This window comes from Chiloscyllium punctatum, chromosome 18 (genome assembly GCF_047496795.1).
Source record: "Chiloscyllium punctatum isolate Juve2018m chromosome 18, sChiPun1.3, whole genome shotgun sequence".
Classification (NCBI taxonomy): domain Eukaryota; kingdom Metazoa; phylum Chordata; class Chondrichthyes; order Orectolobiformes; family Hemiscylliidae; genus Chiloscyllium; species Chiloscyllium punctatum.
Window position 1 is genome coordinate 16123328 of NC_092756.1, and position 23326 is coordinate 16146653.

Here is a 23326-nt window from a genome sequence, read left to right on the forward strand (position 1 = left end):
TGCTCCATGCTACTTTCTCCCCACCCCCACCCTTCTCTAGCTTATCTCTCCACGCTTCAGGCTCACTGCCTTTATTCGGGCTTTTGCCCAAAACGTCGATTTCGCTGCTCCTTGAATGCTGCCTGAACTGCTGTGCTCTTCCAGCACCACTAATTCAGAATCTGGTTTCCAGCATCTGCAGTCAGTGTTTTTACTTCAGGTTAATGATGTCAGTGGTGGACCAATGGATAGGCAGGGGTAGAGCTGGAGGACCTGGTGGGGCAGTTGGTCCTCCAGTCAATCAGTGAATGAAGGCGGGACTTGACTATACCACGTGATCATCCTCCGCGGTCGGCGCGGATGTTGGGGATGTATGTGCGGAGAGCTGTCGGTAAGGAAAGAAATAAACAGCCGGAAGCGGGAGGGAAATGGTGTTGGTATGAGAGGTTTTACAATCATTTGGTACACATCGGAAAATACAAATTTGAAACTTTCAGTCTCATTTTTCAAGCAAACGGGAAAATGCCTCGTTGAGTAATCGGCCCGAGTGAGTGCCGCCATCTTTATTCGGGGCAATGATTCACTGGACACGTGCGCGGCCGCCAGCTTTGTAGGGGGCAAAGTTCAGAGGGATGTATGTACAGCCTTCCCTGGTAAAAAGAGTCAAAGGGCAGGTTTACACAGAGCACATTCAAACCCAGAAAAATGGACTTTTTTTTTGGATTTGTTTTGTCATTCATTTAAATGATTTGGATGTGAATAGAGGCCGTATAGTTAGTAAGTTTGCAGGTGACACCAAAATTGGAGGTGTTGTGGACAATGAAGGAGGTTATCTCAGAGTACAGTGGGATATTGATCAGATGGGCCAATGGGCTGAGGAGTGGCAGATAGGATTTAATTTAAATAGATTAGGTTAGGATATCTGGTTGCCATAGGTTGGACCGAAGAAGTCTGTTTCTGTGCTAGACATTTTTGACTGTGGGATCATACAAGTGAACTCTGCTCTGCTTCACCTCTGGGTTCTCTGATGTCCACTTGTTCATTATCTAGCTTCCTCAGTCTCTCATGGGTGTATTTTTGGTCTGTATAGTATTTTACAATTACTTTCACAGCTGTTTTGTAAATGAATTGAAAAATGTAGAGCTGGAAAAACACAGCAGGTCAGGCAGCACCCGAGGAGCAGGAGAATCGACGTTTTGGGCATAAGCCCTTCTTCAGGAATGTAAATGAATTGTCCACTGCTGCCCGGCTCCTGACCATACGCTGTTCCATTATCAGGTTATTTTTTTTCCACAATATCTTTGACAGTCAAGAATTCTTTTTTCCAATAAGCGAGTGCATTTTCCTTCAATTTCCGACAGTCAAATTCTGCACCATTTTCATTCCCTGTGATTCACATTGCACTCCCTGAAACATCAACTGTGTATTTCTCCTTCCACAGAAACCAGCGATCAATGCCAAAGCCTTGTTGCCTGTGGAGAGGGTGATGTTTGACTTCCTTGTACTGCTGCAGTTTGTATGGTGAATGTGCTCCCACAACGTGGTTGGGTAAGAGACGTTACAGATTATTCACTCAGCGATATTGAAGAGTAGAAGATATCTGTACAAATCATCATGGTTTTAATTTCGCAAAAATATTATTGAGAAGTTTTGACATAAGGCTACAGATGAAGAATATTGTGTCCAGTGACCACAACCATTGCCAAATAAGCAGTTTTTCAAGAATGTCTTAAAGGAAGAAAGTAGATCTTAGAGAGTTAGAGTGGGGATTCCAGACCATGTTCCCTTGGAGTCTGTAGAAACATTCACACAGGAGAACTCAAAAATAAACACATGATTGAGAGTCTGAACTAAAATGAGTTATTGAGATATGAAAGGATGTGTGGTGCAGGGAGTTAGGAATGATTACAGCCAGGAATTAATTCAAAGGTGCGAAAGTAAATTGTTGTTGCTTATAAATGGGAGTCTTTTGATTGATCAGCAAGTTTTGGTACAAGTGAGCACTTCGGCAGTAGAGTTTTCAATATTCCTGAGATTATCGGGAGGGTGAAGGTGGGATGCTGGCCATGAGTGGGTTCAGACAATGAAATCTAGAGTCAACAAAAGGAATGAATGAGAGTTTCAGCAACTGAGCTGAGACTGTGGTGAGGTCAGGTGATATCACTGAAGTCGAAATAGTGGACTTGGAGGGGGTCTGGCCTGTCATCCTCAACTCGTTTAGCTGTTTGTCAGTTTGTGAATCAAGTCTGTAACAAGCTCAGGAACTGAGTGGTCCTGGCAGAACGCAAACTGGGCATCGCTGAGCAGGTTATTGCTGAGCAGTTGCTTGACAGCACTGTTGATGACACCTTCCATCACTTCACTGCTGAGCGAGTGTGGACTGATAGAGGGGAATTGGTTGAGTTGGATCTGCCCTGTGTTTTTGTGTTGGAACATCCCTGAGCAATGTTCCACAAAGTCAGTAGGTGCCAGTGCTGGAGCAATACTTGCCTTGGTGGACAGCAAGTTCTGGAGCACAGCCAACAGTATTATTGCCAGAATATTGGCAGGGCCCATACCTTTACACTGCTTATCCATTTCGTGATCTGATTGGAAATGAGTTTTCAACCAAGTCGATTGGTCCCTCACATCACAGATATCAATGGGGAAGGCTCATACACTTGGCACTGCTGGCTGAAAATCGCTGCTAATGCTGTCCTATTATCTGTTGCATGAATGTGTGAGACCCCTCCATCTGTAAGGGTGGGGATATCTGTGATGCTTCCTCCAGTGAGTTGTTCAATTGTCTATCACTATTCTTGACTTGGTGTGTCAGAACTGCAGAACTCCGATCTAATCTATTGGCTATGGGATCACTTAGTTCTATTTGGTGTTGCTTTTGCTGTTTGGCATGCAGGTTTGGTAGCTGCACCAGGTTGGCACCTCATTTTTAGGTATGCCTTGTACTGCTCCTGACATGCCCTCCTGCATTCACCATTGAACCAGGTTTGATTCCCCTGGCTTGATGTTAATGGTTAAGTGGGGGATATCAGGCCATGAGATTTCAGATTGGGCTGGAGTACAATTCTGTTGTTGGCCCACAGTGAGACAGAAGTTGCAGGGTCAAGAGGGCTGATTGTGTGGTTGTATCTTCCAGTGCATTGGTAGATGTAATGTGGTCCATCCAGTTTCATTCCTTTGTTGAGACTGTGCAATGATTAATACAATGAGTGACTTGATGGGCCACTGTCGGGTTTCTTTCCCTCAAGGATATTGTCAATGGCAGAAAAACATCCCCACTGGTTCCATGGCAAACAGTAGATTCTTCATTCCAGTTATATTTTTCTTGAATTCAGAGCCAACCTCTACCGATTTGGGATTCGAACCTGAACTTCAGTTGTATATTTTAATATTCTTGATAAATATGACAGGTTTGTTCACTTATTTTTAGAATCACTATCACAGGTTTTGTTTATTGTTTTGGAGATAAAAACACTCCATTATCCTGTCTCCTCCATCCTCCCCTCCAACAACAAGAGTGAGGAGCACATGGAGTTTCTCTGTCCATAACATTGAGACAATCCGATCAGCTGCCTCTGCTTCTTTCCTCCCTCTCCACTAGCCCACCGAGCCAAACTGCCTCACAACGGTGCTCCTCATTTTAGTCCTAAATTTGCATTTCCTGGAGTCCCTTGTCAAGCCTTATTAGAGGTCATCTTGACCATTTACCCTAGTGTAGCTAAATCATGGACATTCCAAATCACTGTTTCATCCTCCTGCTTATCATCACCCCCCTCCCCTTTCGCAATTCACAGATATTGTTCCATGATCTATCTGTCTTTTCTGGTTATATCCTTCTCTCCCATTCTGCTAAAACCTAATATTTGACCTCACCATCATTGGAAATCCTGCTCCGTCTCCACTCTCCCTTTCCTTTCTGAGTTCATTGTATTTGGTGTCCCTCCAGGATCTATCCTTGGCCCGTCCTGTTTCTCACCTACACACTGCCAGTAGGTAACATCGCCCAAAAGCACTATTAGTTTTCACATGTATACACTGACAATGTCCAGCTCTCCCTCCCCATCATCCCTCTCCATTACTCCACTATTACTCAGTTATCAAACTGCTTACCACGCTTCGATTAGCTGCAATTCACTCCAATGCAACACTGTAATTGATAAACCCATTGCCTTCAGTTGCTATTCCAAATTCATTTCCCTTACTGCTGTGTCCCTCCCTCTCACTAGGAAGTGTCTGAGGCAGAACTACATTCTTCACAATATTGCTTTCATATCTGACCCCAAGGTGACCTTCTGATCAGACATCTACACAATCACAAACACCACAAATTCCAATCTCTAAAACGTTGCTTGTCTCCTTTTCACCCCAGCTCCATTGCTCCTGAAACCCTAACCTGTGTCGGTGTTGCCTTTAACTTGACAAATCTGAAACAGAACCCTTGATTCCGCGACTGACCCAGAATCTGGTTCAAGACTCACCCGTAATGGGACACATCCTCTCCATATTTACCCTGTCAAACCTCGACAGAATCCTGTATGTTTCAAAGCGATCTCCTCTCATTCTTCCAAAGTCCAGTGAGTATATTCCCAACTTATTCAGCCTTTGCTTACAGAATAATCCCTTCAAAACAAGGATCATCCCAATGGATCTTCTCTGAAATGCCTCCAATAAACTGCTCTATTTCATTAACTAAAGTGACCAAATCTGTTCACGTTACTCCAGATGTGGTCTCGCTCGCCATTTGTTTAGTTGCCCTAAGGTATATACTCCAAACTCTTATATTACAAACTCTTTGAAATAAGGGACAGCATTCCATTCCCTTTCCTGATTCCCTGTTGTAACTGTGTGCTCGCTTTCTGTGTTTCCTGCTCATTTTCCCCCAGTCCCTTTTTGGTGCAGCTTTCTACAGTTTATCCCAAGTTATACTCAATTAGCCAACTTGTTGCCCAGGTTTCCTGTGAATATCTCTCTGTAAACTGTTTATAACCTTTTGGAACTTTCCTGTTATGCCTTTTCTAGGAGATTTCCCCCCTCATTATTCGAAACATGTACTGTGAGCACTGGGCAGTGGGAAGCTTGCGCAGTTGCTATCTTTCAGGGATACTCTGTTTCATGACTGGGAGGAGCTTGCTGCCCATTGGTCAGAATGGAGACATCTTGCCCATCAAGCTGCATGAGCCTTTCACACCCATGTCTTATTGAGGAGGCACAGCGGCAGCACTGAAGGAAAGAAAAGGAAGCAAATCCTGTTCTCCATATCTCACTGAATCTTGGGACATTCTGTCCCATGTTCAGTCACATGAAGTCCCAAGGTGGAAACTCATAGAAACCCACATAAATTTGCCCTTGAAGTGCCTGCTAACCTCCACCAGGGGTAATGTGTACAGTCCTCCTGGGCCAGGAAGAGGGGATTGTATGAGTTTCAAACTTGAACTGACAGTGACGGATTTTATAAACTTGTATTAAAGGTAGATATTCTTATGGTAATCTCAGTCACTGTAACGCCAAACTCTGACAGATTTACTCAATACATCAGGACCTGGATATTCGTATTGTGTGAGAGTATTGTGTTCCAGATCAATACCATTTGCTGAATAAAGGTTCTCCATTGAATCAAACCATCCTCTCAATAGATCTTCCCAAATCTTCAACATGTGTCCTGTAATCCTTGTATAATGAGCTGATGGGTGTAAGGTTTATTATTACAACGTGTAACTTTTGTAAACCACTTTGTCACAGCTCCCCAAATTTCCTTTGCTACAAGGAGAATACTCTGTTTTTCCAAATCCCTGATTCCCCAATGTCTGTTTGCTCTCTATAAGGTACACAGCAGGATTGTGTTGGAACATTCTCCACTTGCTGCATCAGTGCACCCCCCACCCCCCCAACAATATTAAAGAAAGTGAACATCCTCCAGTATAAAGTACTGTACCCGAGTGGTTTCCCATCCACCACCTTCAGCATTCTCTCTCCCCACCCTCGAGGCACAGTGGCATCACTGTGTAAAAGATCAAGTCAGCATTGTCCTACCCGACCATAGGACTGCTCTCTCATTAGAGAGAGATGTCGGTGGTGGTTAACCTGAATATTACCACAGCGCAGGCAAGGGGGGAGTTTGAAAAGGAGAGTCCATTAATTGTGGAAGTTTGTTCTTGATGAGTATTAGCAACACACATGTCACGTGAACAATTAATCTTAAAAAAGCCCCACAAATTCTGCAACTAAAATCCCCCATTCCTTGAACCATCCTGGTAAATCTCCTGTGCCCCCTCTCAGGGACCCTGCCATCCATCACAATGTGTGGGCGATCTGTGGTTCGCACAGACCCAGCTGCTCTGAACCCTGTGGGTGATAGCATCGAGCAACAGTTGCACTAAACGTCTCTGTCAGGAAGAGAGTGAGAGACAGAAATCCCGAAGGCATTTAAAATCTATTTAGGAACACACTTGCAATGCCAAGGCTGACAGGTCTATGAGCTCTGTGCTGGAAAATGGGATTAAAATAGTCATCTGGGAGATTTCTTTACAGCAAAAACCCAATGGACCACAAAACTGTTTTCTGTAATGTAGACCACAGAAGCGTAATATAGGAGTATGACAAGCCACAATAGAAACCAGGTCAGAGAAGGTGATATTAGAATAGATGATACGGAATTGATTAATGTTTTTTGGAGGAAAACGTGACAGAGGTTAAGCGGGACATTGTGGAGCTCTGGGTGCAGGAATCTGAAATAAAAATGGGTTATCCTGAACGCTGGAATTAAAGAAAGGCACATCACAGAGATTTGTGAGGGTGGACAAGATTAAAGATCGAGAGTGTGTTGAGACTGGAGGAGATTAGAGATTGGAGGATGTTGCAGAGATTGAGATGTCTTTGATGCAGAGATAGTGATAGTTCTGAGGCTAGAGAGGAATTATAGAGACAAGGATGAGTTGTTAGCTTTCCCAACACTACCTCTTTAATGATAATGATTGTTTCTCTGTCCTCATCTGCCATTGCCTTCATAGGCCTGCGACAATGAGAGTACACAGACAGTATGTTCCTGTTAAGGCCAAGGCTGGGAGGCGTCGAGAATGCTGCATGACCTGCGAAATTGAGGCTCTGGTCAAGAAAATGAAGGAAGGATATGGCAGGTACAGACCACTGGGTTGGTGTGAATCCCTAGAGGACTATAAGGGCAGTAGGAGTGTACTCGCGGAAAACCAGGAGGCGAAAAAGGGGACATGAGATAGCTTTTGGGAAGAATCTTTAAGGAGAATCCAAAGAGATTCTACAAATACACTAAAGACAAAAGAATAACTAGGCAGAGAATAGCGACTCTCAAAGATCAACAAGACAGTAGGAGGTGGGAGAGATTCTGTAAGTATTTCATGTCAGTTTTTACTGAAAGGAGATATGGAAGTTAGAGAAATTGGGGGAATAAATAGTGATAACTTGGCAAGTGTACATATTACAGAGGAGGAGGTACTGGATGTCTTAAAATGCATAAAGGTGGATAAATCCCTGGAATCTGATCAGGTGTATCCCAGAACTTTGTGGGTAATTAGGGAAGCTTTTGCCGGGCCTCTCGCTGCGATATTTGTATCATCGATCGCCACAGGTGAGGTGCTGGAAGATTGGTGCCATTATTTGAGAAAGGTGATAAGGAAAAGCCAGGGAACTATAGACCGGTGAGCCTGAAGTCAGTGGCAGAGAAGTTGTTGGAATGGATTCCAATGACATTTACATGTCATTGGAAAAGCAAGAAAATATTAGGGAGAGTCAGCATGGCTTTGTGCATTGAAATCAGTAACTTGGACTTGAGAAAGACACAAAGTTTCATATAACACACTGGTTAGCAGGTTCAATACCATAGAATTCTGCCGAAACTAGCTGTTTGAATACGGAATTGGCCAGAAGGTCAAAGAGTCATAGATGGACAGCACAGAAACAGAGACCCGTCGGTCCAACCAGTACATGCTGATCAGATATCCCAATGCAATCTCGTCCCACCTGTCAGCACTCGGCCCATATCCTTCCTATTCATATACACATGAAGATGCCTTTTAAATGTTGCAATCGTAATGTCCACCACCACTTCCTCTGGCAGCTCATTCCATACAGGTCCCACCCTCTGTGTGAAAACGTTGTCTCTCAAGTCTCTTGAAAGTCTTTCCCCTCATACCATAAACCTATGCCCTCTAGTGCTGGGATCCCCCACGCCAGGGAAAATTCTTTGTCTATTTATCCTATCCATGCACCTCATGTTTTTACATACATAGATAAGATCACCTCTCAACCTCCGACGCTGTAGGGAATACAGCCCCAATCTGTTCAACCCCCAGCCTAGCTCAAATCCTCCAACCCTGGCAAAGATCTTAGAAATCTTTTCTGAGCCCTTTCAAGTTTCACAACATACTTCCAATAGGAGGGAGACCAGATTTGTACACAACGTTCCAAAAGTGGCCTAACCAATGTCCTGTACAGCCACAACATGACCTCTCAACTCCTGTACTCAATACTTTGTCCGATAAAGGAAAGCATACCAAATGCCGCCTTCACTATCCTAACTACCTGCACTCCAAGGTCTCTTTGTTCATTAACACTCACCAGAACCTTACAATTAAGTGGATAAGTCCTGCTAAGATTTGAGTTTCCAAAATGCCAAACCTCAGCCATTCACCCATCTGATCAAGATCCCATTGTATTCTGAGGTACTATTTATCACTGTCCATTACACCTCCAGTTTTGGTGTCATCTCACTAACTATACCTCCGATGTTCACATCCAACTCATTGATATAAATGACGAAAGGTAGTGGATCCAGCAGTGATCCTTGTAACACTCCACTAGTCACAGGCCTCCAGTCTGAAGAGCCAGTTCTGTATCCAAATGGCTATTTCTCCCTATATGCCATGAGCTCTAACCTTGCTGAGAAGTCAGTGTCATAGTGGAGGGTGCTTTTTGGACTGGAAGCCTGTGATGAGCAATATGCTGTCAGGCTGGGTGCTGGGTCCACTGCTTTTTGCCATTTATATAAATGATTTCTATGTGAATATAGGAGCTATGGTTAGTAGGTTTACAATAGACACCAAAATTGGAGGTGCAGTGGACAGCAAAGTTACCCGAGAGTACAATGAGACTCCAATCAAATGGGCTGAGGAGTGGCAGATGCAGTTTAACTTAGATAAATATGAGGTTCTGCATTTTGGAAAAGCAAATCAGGGCAGGACTTCTACACTTAATGCGAAGGTCCTGGTGAGTATTGCTGAACAAAGAGATCTTGGAGTGCAGGTTCATAGTTCCTTGAAAGTGGAATCATAGATAGGCAGGGTAGTGAAGAAAGTGTTTGGTGTACTTGCCTTTATTGGTCTGTGCATTGAGTACAGGAGTTGTGACGTCATTTTGAGGCTGTACAGGACATTCATTCAGCCACTTCTGGAATTCTGCTTTCAGTCCTGGTCTCCCCGCTATTGGAATGATATTGTGAAACTTGAAAGGATTCAGAAAAGATGCAAAGATGTTGCCAGGGTTGAGGGATTGAGCTACAGGGAGAGGCTGAATAGACTGAAGCTGTTTTCACTGGAGAATCGGATGCTGAGAGGTGACCATAGAGGTTGATAAAATCGTGAGGGACATGGATAGGGTAAACAGCCAGGGTCTTATTCCTGTTTAGGTGAGTCCAAAACTAGAAAGCACAGGCATGAGGGAAAAGATTGAAAAGGGATATTAGGGGCAAAGTTTCAAGCTGAACATGGCACGTGTATGGAATGAGCTGCCAGAGAAAGTGTGGAGGCTGGTACAGTTACAACATTTAAAAGGCATCTCATTGGATACGTGATTGGGAAAGGTTTAGAAGGCTATGGGCCAACTGCTGGCATATGGGACGAGATTAATTTAGGATATCTAATCAGCATGGACAAGTTGGACTAAAGGGTCTGTTTCTGTGCTGTACATCTCTATGGCACTAATAAATTAAAATTAAGATTTAGCAGAAGGTCAGACAATTCTCCTTGGAGCTGAGAAGGTTAAGCAGTGATTTTGACCAGGAGTTGATTTGTTTCCAGGGTATTTCATTTACAGAGAGACAGAGTGAGAAATTTTTAATGTCACAATTTTTAGTAACTATTTTCAGGTAACTGGCAAATAATGCAGGTTAAAAATGTGAAGATTATTTTACTCACTAAGTTCTGAGCTTCTGGAACAGTTTGACTGACAGCTGGATGCAGATTCAGTAGTTATTGTCAAAACAAATTTGAAATTTAACTTTTTTAAGGAAGGATTTGGAGGGCTATATCCAAATGGGAGGTGAGTTGGGACTGACTGGCACCATCTCCAGAGGGAGAGAGTACAGCCCCAATGGGCTGAATAGCCCCCAGCCCCTGTGCTCTGTGATACTGACCCATTCACTGTGAATGATGAAGCTCATCACAGTGTAAAGCTGTAGAGATGTACAGCATGAAAATAAACCCTTTGGTTAAACTGGTCCATGCTGACCAGATATCCCGACTTAATCTAGTCCCATTTGCCAACACTTGGCACATATCACTCTACATACTGGATTAGTGGTGCTGGAAGAGCACAGCAGTTCAGGCAGCATCCAACGAGCAGCGAAATCAACGTTTCGGGCAAAAGCCCTTCATCAGGAATAAAGGCAGTGAGCCTGAAGCATGGAGAGATAAGCTAGAGGAGGGTGGGGGTGGGAGAGAGGAGCATAGAGTACAATGGGTGAGTGGGGGAGGAGATGAAGGTGATAGGTCAAGGAGGAGAGGGTGGAGTGGATAGGTGGAAAAGAAGATAGGCAGATCTGTCAAAAACTATATGTACAACAAACTTTTATCCACCCACCTCCATAACCAGCGCTCCTCAAACATTCCAGAAGATTCCCCTGGCCTCGGAAACGCCATTAGCCATGCGGCTGACGCAGCTACCACCCCCACGCTGAGTGATGATGTCACTTCCGCTCACATCATGGCCACTCCCACAGCCACTTCCGGCCCTCACATCATCGCTGATGCCACATGCTCAGTAACTCCCGCCACCCCTACTGCCATGATCACCACCACTTCCACCCACACCAGCGCCACTCACCTGCATTCTGCTGACACGGCCCCCACAGACCCCACTGTCACTTTCCCCACCCCCCCCCCAGAACCCCGAGGGCAACATTACCCCTGCTCATGCCTCCACCCCCATTCCCCCCACCATCACACCAACTTCAGGTACTGGCTCCGACCCCACTCCCAGCTCCACACCCACACCAGATCCCAGCTCCCGGCCCTGCCGAGTTTTCACCATCCCCCCAGACCTCCCACTCACTGAGGACGAACGATCAGTCCTCAGCAAAGGACTCCCCTTCATCCCCCTCCGTCCACGCATCAATGAATTTAATACACGACTTGACATCGAACAAATCTTCCGTCGCCTCCGCCTCCGAGCTTACTTTCACAATCAGGACTCCCGCCCAACTTCCGAGGACCCCTTCGCCAACCTCCAACACACTGCATCCACTTGGACACCCCGCGCTGGCCTATTCCCTGCCCTCGACCTCTTCATTTCCAACTGCCGCCGGGACATTAACCGCCTCAAACTGTCGTCCCCCCTCCCCCACTCCAACCTCTCACCCTCACAACGCGCAGCCCTCCAATCCCTCTGCTCCAATCCCAACCTCACCATCTAGCCAGCGGATAAAGGGGGCGAAGTGGTCGTCTGGCGCACTGACCTCTACACTGCTGAAGCCAAACGCCAACTCGAGGACACCTCGTCCTACTGCCCCCTCGACCATGACCCCACCCTCATCACCAAACCACCATCTCCCAGACCATACAGAACCTCATCACCTCAGGAGATCTCCCACCCACAGCTTCAACCTCACAGTCCGGGAACCCCGCACTGCCCGGTTCTAACTCCTTCCCAAGATCCACAAGCCTGACCACCCTGGCCGACCCATTGTCTCAGCATGCTCCTGCCCCACTGAACTCATCTCTACCTACCTTGACACTGTCCTATCCCCCCTAATCCAGGAACTCCCCACATACGTTCGAGACACCACCCACGCCCTGCACCTCCTCCAAGACTTCCGTTTGCCTGGCCCCCAACGCCTTATCTTCACCATGGATATCCAATCCCTCTACACCTCCATTCGCCATGACCAGGGCCTCCAAGCCCTCCGTTTTTTCCTCTCCCGACATCCCCAACAGTACCCTTCCACTGACACTCTCATTCGTTTGGCCGAACTGGTCCTCACCCTTAACAATTTCTCCTTTGAATCCTCCCACTTCCTCCAGACCAAAGGCGTAGCCATGGGCACACGTATGGGCCCCAGCTATGCCTGTCTCTTTGTTGGCTATGTAGAACAGTTGATCTTCCGTAATTACACCAGCACCACTCCCCACCTCTTCCTCCGCTACATTGATGACTTCATTGGCGCCACCTTGTGCTCCCGCGAGGAGGTTGAGCAATTCATCAACTTCACCAACACATTCCACCCTGACCTTAAATTTACCTGGACTATCTCTGACACCTCACTCCCCTTCCTGGACCTCTCCATCTCCATTAGTGACGACCGACTTGACACTGACATTTTTTACAAACCCACTGACTCCCATAGCTACCTGGATTACACCTCTTCCCACCCTATCTCTTGCAAAAATGTCATCCCGTATTCCCAATTTCTCCGCCTCCGCCGTATCTGCTCCCAGGAGGACCAGTTCCACCATAGGACACACCAGATGGCCTCCTTCTTTAGAGACTGCAATTTCCCTTCCCACGTGGTTAAAGATGCCCTCCAACGCATCTCATCCACATCCCGCACCTCCGCCCTCAGACCCAACCCCTCCAACCATAACAAGGACAGAACGCCCCTGGTGCTCACCTTCCACCCTACAAATCTTCGCATCAACCAAATCATCCACCGACATTTCCGCCACCTCCAAAAAGACCCCACCACCAGGGATATATTTCCCTCCCCACCCCTTTCCGCCTTCCGCAAAGACCATTCCCTCCATGACGACCTGGTCAGGTCCACACCCCACTACGATCCACCCTCCCATTCTGGCACTTTCCCCTGCCACCGCAGGAACTGTAAAACCTGTGCCCACACCTCCTCCCTCACCTCTCTCCAAGGCCCTAAAGGAGACTTCCACATCCATCAAAGTTTCACCTGCACATCCACCAATATCATTTATTGTATCCGTTGCTCCCCACGTGGTCTCCTCTACATTGGGGAGACTGGGCGCCTCCTAGCAGAGCGCTTTAGGGAACATCTCTGCGACCCCCACACCAATCAATCCAAACCGGCCCGTGGCCCAACCTTTCAACTCCCCCTCCCACTCTGCCGAGGACATGGAGGTCCTGGGCCTCCTTCACCGCCGCTCCCTCACCACCAGACGCCTGGAGGAAGAACGCCTCATCTTCCGCCTCGGAACACTTCAACCCCAGGGCATCAATGTGGACTTCAACAGCTTCCTCATTTCCCCTTCCCCCACCTCATCCTAGTTTCAAACTTCCAGCTCAGTTACTGTCTCCTTGACTTGTCCGACCTGCCTATCTTCTTTTCCACCTATCCACTCCACCCTCTCCTCCTTGACCTATCACCTTCATCTCCTCCCCCACTCACCCATTGTACTCTATGCTACTCTCTCCCCACCCCCACCCTCCTCTAGCTCATCTCTCCATGCTTCAGGCTCACTGCCTTTATTCCTGATGAAGGGCTTTTGCCCGAAACGTTGATTTCGCTGCTCGTTGGATGCTGCCTGAACTGCTGTGCTCTTCCAGCACCACTAATCCAGTATTTGGTTTTCAGCATCTGCAGTCCTTGTTTTTACATATCACTCTACACCCTTCACATTCATATACCCATCCAGATGCCAAATGGTTTAATTGTACCAACATCCTCCACTTCCTGACAGAAGACTCCATACACGCACCAACCTCAGTGGGAAAACATTGCCCCTTAGATCCATTTTAAACTCTTCCCCTCTCATCTTAAACCTATGTCTTCTCATTCTGGACTCCCCGACCCCAGGGAAATGACCTTGTCTATTTATCCTACCCATGCCCCTCATTGTTTTATAAATCTCTATGAGGTCACCCCTCAGCCTCTGATGCACCTGGGAGGATCCCACCACTCATGTCACAATGGGGCCTGGCTGATTGACACAGCTTCAGACCAATAGGAGAGATGGCGTGATCCTCCAGCCAATGGGAGTGAATGAGGGGTGGGTCCAGCAGGCCAACACATGACCATCAGCTTTGCAGGCGCAGTGTCACTGTGAGGGGGGACTGAATGTTCAGGAGTGGGAGAGACAGCAGATACTGGGAGAGAGATGGAGTTAGTGTGGACTGAGAAGGTTGATAAAAACTGTTTCAGTCTGCTGGACCTGAATGAGATACTCTGGGTAAATTAGAACCACAAGATCTGCAGATGCTGTAAATCACACACAACCAGAAGGTACTGGAAAAGCTCAACAGATCTGTCAGCATCTGTGAAAAGAAATCAGTTTGCATTTTCGATCCATTGACGCTTCCTCAGGAACTGATGTTACTGAGAAAAAAATGTCCGTTTTTATATAGAAGGTAGGGGTTAAAGAGTAAATGATAAGTGGGGATAGAGTCCAAAGAGAGAGATAAGAGCAGTTGGACAAAGGAGTGGATAACGATCTGATGCGGGGAGGGTGAATAGCTTTTTATGGGGACTGTTAGTGGCTAATCATAGGTAGTGTGTAATGGCAGGCTATGTAATAACAAGGCCTGGTATGTGGGGTAGGGGGGAAAGACACTAGGATGTGGGAGAGTTCAGGACATAAAATTATTGAATTTGATGTTGAAGCCAGAGGGTTGCAGGGTCCCCGAGTGGGAGATGAGGTGGTGTTCTTCCAGCTTGTGTTAAAGTGTGGCGCTGGAAAAGCACAGCAGATCAGGCAGCATCCAAGGAGCAGGAGAATTGACGTATTGGGCATGTCAGCATTTCATCAGAAATGTGGGTGCTGGAATATGGCTGAGAGATAAATAGGGACGGGTGTTTGGGGTTGGGGGAAGAGAGCTCGGTTGGCAATAGGTGGTTGTAGATGGAGGGCAGAATGGACAATTGGAAAGGAAGATAGGCAAGTGGGACTGTTCAAGAGGGCTTTGCCGAGTTGGAGGGTTGAATCTGAGATAAGTTGGGGGATGGGAGATGAGGAAACCTTGATGCCGTGGGGTTGAAAGTTCCCAAGGTGGAAGATGAGGTGTTCTTCCTCCAGGTGTCGGGTGGCTCGGATTTGTGGGATGGAGGACTTGCATGTCCTTGCCAGCGTGGTGGCGGAGGGAGTCGGGGGTAGCCGAAATGGTCAGCTACAGGGCGATGGGTTGGTTAGTGCATGTGTCCCAGAAGTGTTCCCTGAAATATTCCACAATTTGGCGTCCCGAGAGCAAGGGACACAATAGGTGAGGTGTTTGGGTGGGCAGGGAATTCTCTGCTGGATGTCGTAGGATCCAGTGGTGCCTTGGATGGAGGTGAGGGGAAGGTGTGGGTACAGGTTTTCCACCTCTTGCAGTGGCAAGCGAAAGTGCTTAGAGTGGAGGGTGGGTTGGTGGGGAGTGTGGATCTAACGTGGAAGTCACAGAAGGTATGGTCTCTGTGGAAATGAAATGAAAGGGGTGGGGTGGGAAATATATCTCAGGTGGTTGGATCTGATGGTGGAAATAGCAGAGGATGATGTGTTGTATCTGGGTGTAAGGTGAGGATGGCGGGATTCCAATTTGTTGCATTTGAAGGGGTGAGGTTCAAGGGCAGTGGTGTGGGAAGTGGAGGAGATACGCTGGAGGGCGTTGCTGACCACATGTGAGGGGAAATTGCAGTCCTTGAAATAGGAAGCCATTTGGTATGTTCTGAAGTGTTCTTCCAGCTTGCGTCAAGCTTCACTGGAGCACTGCAGTAAGCATGAGACAGAGATGTTGGACAGGGAACAGTCTTGTGTGTTAAAGAGCAGGCAACTGGAAGCTCAGGGTCTTTTTTGCAGGCACAATGTAGATCATCAGCCGCCATTTCCACCACCGCCACTGAGATGCTAGAAGGTTCCTGTCTCCTCCATTAACAGCTTTCCACCTTCCCACTCCTTTATCTTTCCAAATGTTCCTGTGTCTCTTTGGGCTCTGTCCCCACCTATTATTTACTCTTTAACCCCTATCTCCTGTAGCCCAAAGATCTGTAGGTTCGGTGAATTGGCCCAGCTAAGGTTCCCGTAGTGTTCAGGGATGTGCATTAGTTCGGGGAAATGGAGAGTGATAGAGTAGGAGAACAGATCTGGGTGGGATAAACTTCGGAGGGTGGGTGTGGAATTGTTGGGCCAAAGGGTCTGTTTCCTGAAGGGATTCTAATTTTCCCAGCTGTCATCGGTTCTGAGGAAGGGTCACTGGACCCGTGATAACCCATGGTGTGTGTAGGAGGCAGAAAGGGGAGAGTGGCAGCAGAAACCGGATGAAATGTATCAGTGTAGACTGGGAGGGTTTAGTTACACTCTGTGCAGGTCGTTCGTCTGAATTAGAAACTCTTGGTCCCACGTTTGCAGCAAAGGGGAAGATGGCTTGGGCCTCAGGCAGTGAGAGGTCCTGGGTTATAGCCACCATCTTCATTTGGGGCAAGGTACAGCAAGGAGCATGGACGTGTCCTCTTCCTGGGTGGGGGCGGGGTGATTTGAAGAGGAGCATTTAGACATCACACACATACCAAGAGAAGTGTTTGCCTTCACTATTCATCTTGCACTGACTGTGAGCTTTGTTTTGTGAATTCATTTTATAGGATATTAATTGAGAATAATTGAGACTGGGATCTCAATAAACAAGTTTCTACAGTCAGCGGAGTCATCAGGATCGGAATGTCATTGGCATTTAACTGTGGAAGGAGAAAGGTTTGTCTGTTCTGTGTGTGGGGAAAATATCTTCAATATTTTTGTCAAGCCAAAAGCAGACAGATGTTCAAGTCCATGGTTGGATCCCCCTTGGGGTATGTGTTCAATTCTTGGCCCTCTAGCTGTGGAAGGAGGTATTGGCCTGAGAGACAGCACAGATTTATCCAAATTACACCTCGTCTTCTTGCAGGAACTGTCAGATTTAGTCTCAATCATCCACTTTATAATGTTAATCTGTAAACTCCCTACTTCCAATTCTCTGCAAATTTCTCGTGGACTCAAATTCCAGCACCATTTCAGGTGGAACGTTCCAGATTCTGACAACTGTCTGTTCATTCAGAAACTGCTGAAGTCCATGTTGACTCTGGGGTTACAACGGGCTGAATTGAAAGATGAGGTGCCGTCCCTGAGCTCCCATTGAGATGCATTGGAACAGTACAGGAGGCTGAGGGCAGTGTAGGTATGAGCAGACAATGAAAATGACAGGGCTGCACTGTGAGGGCTGCTTGACTCAATGAGAGTGTTTTGGAGTTGGGTGGAAATAGTGAGGTGAAACAGGGAGAAGGTGAAGCTGAAACTCCATTTTACTTCAGGCCTTTCAGAAATTCACAGTCCCAATGGTAATAGCCAATTTGTCAGTGATACCTGTGGAGTATTTAAGTTTTTAAAGTATGACATATCAGCTTAAGTAAAGATTTTTTTTGTTATTATAATTGGACACGTTTGAAGTGAAGGAAGGTTACTCACTCATTTAAATTCTCCTAATGGGAGTAACTAGATGAATGTAGAGAGACATTGTGACAGGAGCCCTCAGACCCGTGGTGTGCTCCTCTTGCACAATGTGGGAAACAAGGGCCGCTTCCAGTGTCCCTGACGGCTATTTGTGCAGCAAGGGTTCCCATCTGCAGCTACTGTGAAACTGCCTTTCAGAGCTGGAGCTGAGAGTGGACTCACTGTGGAGCATCTGCAATACAGAGAAGGTTATGGACAGCACGTTTAGTGAGTTAGTCCCCCTGCAGGTGAGGGTTACACAGGCAGAAAGGGAATGGGTGACCATCAGATCTAGTAAAAGGCTCAGGAAGCGAGTACAGGAGTCCCCCGTTGTTATCCCCTTCTCATACAGATACTGTATACCGCTTGGGATTCTGTAAGGGCGGGAATGGGTGGGGGTGGCTTCTTGGGAAATCAGCATCAGCCAGAGAGCTCTGCTGATCAGAACAAGAGGAATGAGAGTGGATGGGCTATAGTGACAGGGGATTCAATAATCAGGGGTACAGCCAGGCATTTCTGTGCCCACAGACATGAATCCAGGATGGTATGTAATCTCCCTGGTGCCAAGATCCATGATATCATGGAGTGGCTGCAGGACGTTCTGGAGCTGGAAGGTAAACAGGCCGTTGTCGTGCAACATACAGATACCAAAGATATCGCTAAACAGAGGGATGAGGGCCTGAAAGCTGGACATAGGGAGAGCAGAGATACATTACAATGTAGCTCCTGAAATGTAATAATGTCAGACTTACTCCCAGTGCCATGTGCTAATGAGAGCAGGAATGAGAAGGTAGATCAGCTGGATGTGTGGCTGGGGAAATGGTGTACCAGAGAAGGGTTATGATTCTTCAGGCACTGGGACTGTTTCTGGGTGGGACCTGTACCAGCCTGATCGGTTACCCCCGGCCAGAGCTGAGACAAATATGTTGGTGGCTTTTTCCAGTTCCATTGGTGAGTTTGTAACAAGTCTGGCAGGGGGGTGGGAAGGAAAGTGTAGGCTTAGATGGGTCAGATTCAGGACAGGGAATGGGAGGTAGAATATTAGTGATGTAGGTAGCGGCTCAGAAAGCCAAAGGAAAGGAGGATTAAACGAAGATTGAGTCCCTCTTCAGCCATCATTCCTGACATCCCAGGAAGGAGAGTCAACAAAATCTGGAGCTGTATACATGTCGATGTCTCTGTGCTACAGCAAAATGGTGGAAATCTGCAAAAAAAAACAAAGTGCTGGAGATCCTCAGCAGGTCTGTCAGCATCTGAAATGGTGATAGATGCAGGAAACATTGCAGCCTTGAAGAAATTATTTTATTTCATTTTCTTATTTGTGTTTTTTTTCACTGTTCTATACCTCTTATTTCTTGATTGTCTCTCTTTCTCTCGCTTCCCATTCTCTCAATACCTTTTCCCTCTCCTCTTCCCGCTTTGCTATCCTTCTCCCCTGTTTTCCATTTTGTTTCTGCTTCACCCATCCCTCACATATTTTGTCACATAGCGCTGGCTTCAGCCTGGGTGATTCACGCCTCTTAATCTCCCTTTAATCTCTCCATGCACTGTCATTATCACCTTTGCATCTGGAGCCTTGACTCACCTTCTCTCAGCGTGGTATAAATAGCTCCATAATACTCCCCCTTTGTTTTTATCAGTTTTAATCAGTTAGACTCGAAACGTCAGCTCTTTTCTCTCCTTGCAGATGGTGCCAGACCTGCTGAGAATTTTCCAGCATTTTCTCTTTTGGTTTCAGATTCCAGCATCCGCAGTAATTTGCTTTTATTAATGGCTCTATGATTTTGCCGGTGATATGATAACTCCAGTGTCGATGCATGAGAGGTGAGCAAGCGAACGAATTCCCTCTGGAAGTCGTGTGACAAGTATTAACAGAGATCCAGGAAAATAACATGAACGAATCTTTGATTTGAATTGAAGCCTGAACTCTGGTTCTCCTCCGACACTGTGCCAGGTCTGCCTAATACTGCATATACTTCACGTTTTGCATTTGTTGGTGAAAACAATTGAGACTGGTTGTTTTGCTGCAGACAACATCTACCAGTCATCACGGGTACGGCGATCAAGTCGTGCGTCTATCCCTGTCCAATGTTTTATTGCGCAGGTGACGCTTCCTGCTTTGTGGAGCACGTTGTTTGGAAACACAGCAAAACCACACAAGCGCAATACATGGTCAGCTTGGGGGTTGAACCCACGACCTTGGCGTTATCAGTACCACGCTCTAACCAGCTGAACTAACGGACCAAAGCGTGGGTGCCTGTGAAAGCAAATGCCTATATTGCCGGTGCTCACAACCACGGCGGCTGGGCATTTTCTGCTTCTAATCGATCGCACGACAGTCTGAAGCATTTCCTTTCGTTGCAAAGCTTTTCAACAAAAAAGACATTTACTTTTCCGAACGCGCATACTCGAGTTAACCATTTGCTCTGATATCTAAAATTCAGCACAATGTCCGGACGCATGTAATTTCAATCGCAACGCCACCAGCTCAGCTGCAGCTTGTCACGTTGACAAATTTCGTCTGGAGAAACGTACCTTCAACGATCGCTCACTGTTCTTCTGGATACTCACAGACCTTTGGAATCAGGGTTATGTGCTGCTTATAAACTGCTACGAACCTTATGCCAAATGCATTTGAATTGTAATCTATCAGTGGGGTTCTTTCTGCTCCCGAACGACGCAGTTGCTTTGGTGTCAGCAACAGCTCAGAAGTCAATTGCACGTTTTGCTCAATGACTCATGCTGCTTATGCAATCTTCGTTTGACAGCATATTTAGCAAGTTTTACAGGCCTTCCTGCAGAGTTTGTCAGCGACAGGTCAGCTGCTAAAATGATTGCTTCAGACAGCATGCTACATCCTATATTTGAAAATGGAAAAGGTGCAAAGGTTTACAGGCTGAACACTCACTCACTATTTCGCCTGGTGCGTCAGAGGCTGGGAGCTGATCTTATGGAGGTTTTTCAATCATGAGGGGAATGAATCGGGTAAATAGACAAGTTCCTTTCGCTCAGGTGGGGCAGTGCAGAACTAGAGGGTATAAATCTGGTGTGGGCAGGTGAGAATTCGAAAGGCAGTGAGGGGCAACGGCTGCACGCAGAGGGTGGTGCGTTTCTGGAATAAGTTGCCAGACGAGCTGGTGATGGATGGTATAATTCCAATTCTGTTAAGGAATCTGGATGTGTACTTGGATAGGAAGGGTTTAGAGAGAAATGGGTCAAGTGCATGCAAATGCGGCTGGATCAGGTGAGGATATCTGTTCGGAATGGACGAGTTCGACTGAAGACTGTGTTTTCTGTGCTGTCCATATCTAATGGCTCTATGATAGTGCAGGTGAAATGATAAAAAAGATAAATTTAAAAAATGAAGTAAAATTGTCTGAAGTTGCTGAATTCAAAAAACTTCAGGTAATTTTATTTAAATTATTTTATTTATCTTCTTTATTTGTGTTTTTGTTTTCACTGTTCTGTATCTCTTACTTCTTGATTGTCTCTCTTTCTCTCGCTCCCCACTCTCTCAATACCTTTTCCCTCTCCTCTTCCCGCTTTGCTACCCTCCAGCACAATTTTCACTGACACTGCCTGGCGTATCCTCCTCGTTAAATTGACCATCAGGCCAGGGGGAACATAGGAGGGCCTGCGAAGGTATATTGAAAATGAGGTAACATTAACAAACAGGATCTCTTACACACCAAAGAGTGAAAACTGCAAGTGATAGACAGATTGAACCAACAAATCAGACCTAATCTCTTCACTCCTGTCGACTGCAGTCTGGGTGAATGCTGGTGGACAATCAAATAACTTACTGGTGGAGGATCCATAAATGTCGCCTTCTCAATAATGAAAGAGCCCAGCACAACAAGAGAAGATAAGGTTGAACCATTCCCAACAATGTATAGAAAGAAGGGTCGATGGGATGATCTGCTTTAGATTCCTCTAGATGTCAGTCTTCAGCTAATTCGGTTCATTTTGTGTAGTATCAGCAAATGGCTGGTGGTTTTGGATAATGCGAAGTGTTTGTGCTCTGATTACATTCCATTCAAGCTGTTCCTGCCGGGCTACAGCACTGGCATCTACCTGACAATGTGGGAAACTATCAGTGTATTTCCTGTATATATACAGACGAAACATCAAACTATCAACAACTGCTGCATTGCTCTATTCCTCTGAATTCCCACTTGGAGTATATGGACTTGACGAGATTACAAAGAGAGATCAGAGTGAAGTGTGGAGAGGGCAACATAGATCAGAAGATATTAGTATTTGGAGGAGGTTGCAGAGAATAAAGAGACATTTACATGCTGTGGTAGGTATCAGAGATTGGAAGAGTTATAGGTTCTGAAGAAGCATACACAGGGAGGGAGGGAGGTGTTGGATAAGGTAACAGTGCTAAGAAGGGGGCACGCTCTGGTGAACGTTACAGGGTTAGTGCATAGTTTCAGGTGCTGGATTAGGTTACAGGGATTGGGAGAGGTGTAGGTGCTGGACAATGTTACAGGGATAGGGACGGCCAAGGTCCTAAAGAGTGTTACAGGCATAGGGCGAATGTGTAGGTGCTGGAGAATGTTACAGGAAATGGGAGGGGTATAGGTGCTGGATTAGATTACAGGGAGGAGTGTTGGCACTGCAGAATGGTACACAGATAGGAAGGGGTTGCAGGTGCTGGAGAATGTTACAGGGACAGAGAGGGGTGTAGGTGCTGGGAATGTTACAATGATAAGGAGGGATATCAGGTTGAAGAAGCTTGCGAAGGTTACCTAGATGGGGAGGGCTGAAGAGGCTGGAGAGGGTGACAGACATATGGATGGTCAAAGGGGCTGGAGAGGATTACAGGCATAGTGAGCGTTGTAGGGGCTGAGAATGTTCCAGAGATATGAAAAGTTGAAGCGTCTTAAGAAGTACACAGAGATATGGAAGCTTGAAGGGGATGGAGAAGCTTACAGAGATACGGAGGGTTGAAGAGGCCTTTGAAGGTTACAGAGATACGGAGAGTTGAAGCGGCTTGAGAAGGTTACAGAGATGTGGATGGTTGAAGAATCTTGAGAAGTTTACAGAGATAGGAAGGGTTGAAGGGGGTGGAGTAGGTTACACAGATATGGAGGGTTGAACGGGCTAGAGAAGGTGATAGAGATTTGGAGGGTTGAACCAGCTGGATAAGGTGACAGAACTGGGAGGTTAAAGGCGACCAGAGAAGGTGACAGACATGGGTAGGTTGAAGGTTGAACGCGTTTCAAAGTTGGGTAGAAGTATGAAGTGAAGATCGATTACTTTTTTAAGAAGAGAAGAATTAAGGGGCACGTTGAGACGGTGGGCAAGTGGAGCTGAGTCCATGAAAACATTAGCCATGATCTGATTGAATGGCAGAGCAGACTCTTAGGACCAGATAGCCTACTCCTGCTCCTCCGTTCTTATGTTCTTACATCCGCCTGTAGGTGAGGGGCCTGAATGGACTGAACATGGAGATGTTTCCACGAGTAAGAGAGACTAGGGACACAGTTTCAGAGCGAAGGAATGATCCTTTAAAATGCAGATACGGAGGAATATTTTCAGCGAGAGGATGATCAATCTGTGGAACTCACTGCCTCACGGGGCTGTGGAGGTAAGTAATTCTGCATACCTAACTCAGAGATAGATTAGTTCGTGATGACTAAGGGGATCAAGGCTTTCAGGGACTAGAAGAGAGAATGGGGTTGGGAAACATTTCAGCTATA

General features: G+C 46.4%; 1 long non-coding RNA gene across 2 annotated transcripts; it reads left to right on the forward strand.

Moving 5' to 3' along the window:
* Window positions 1–324: 324 nt before the first annotated feature.
* LOC140489135 (uncharacterized) lies at window positions 325–23127 on the forward strand. 2 transcript variants are annotated; one of them, XR_011963080.1, is made up of 5 exons: window positions 325–370; window positions 1421–1527; window positions 6987–7112; window positions 21177–21921; window positions 23048–23127. It is a non-coding gene; the product is annotated as an uncharacterized lncRNA (long non-coding RNA). The 2 variants fall into 2 exon arrangements; XR_011963079.1 differs by lacking the exon at window positions 23048–23127 and having other exon boundaries at window positions 21177–22638.
* The last annotated feature ends 199 nt before the right edge of the window (window positions 23128–23326 follow it).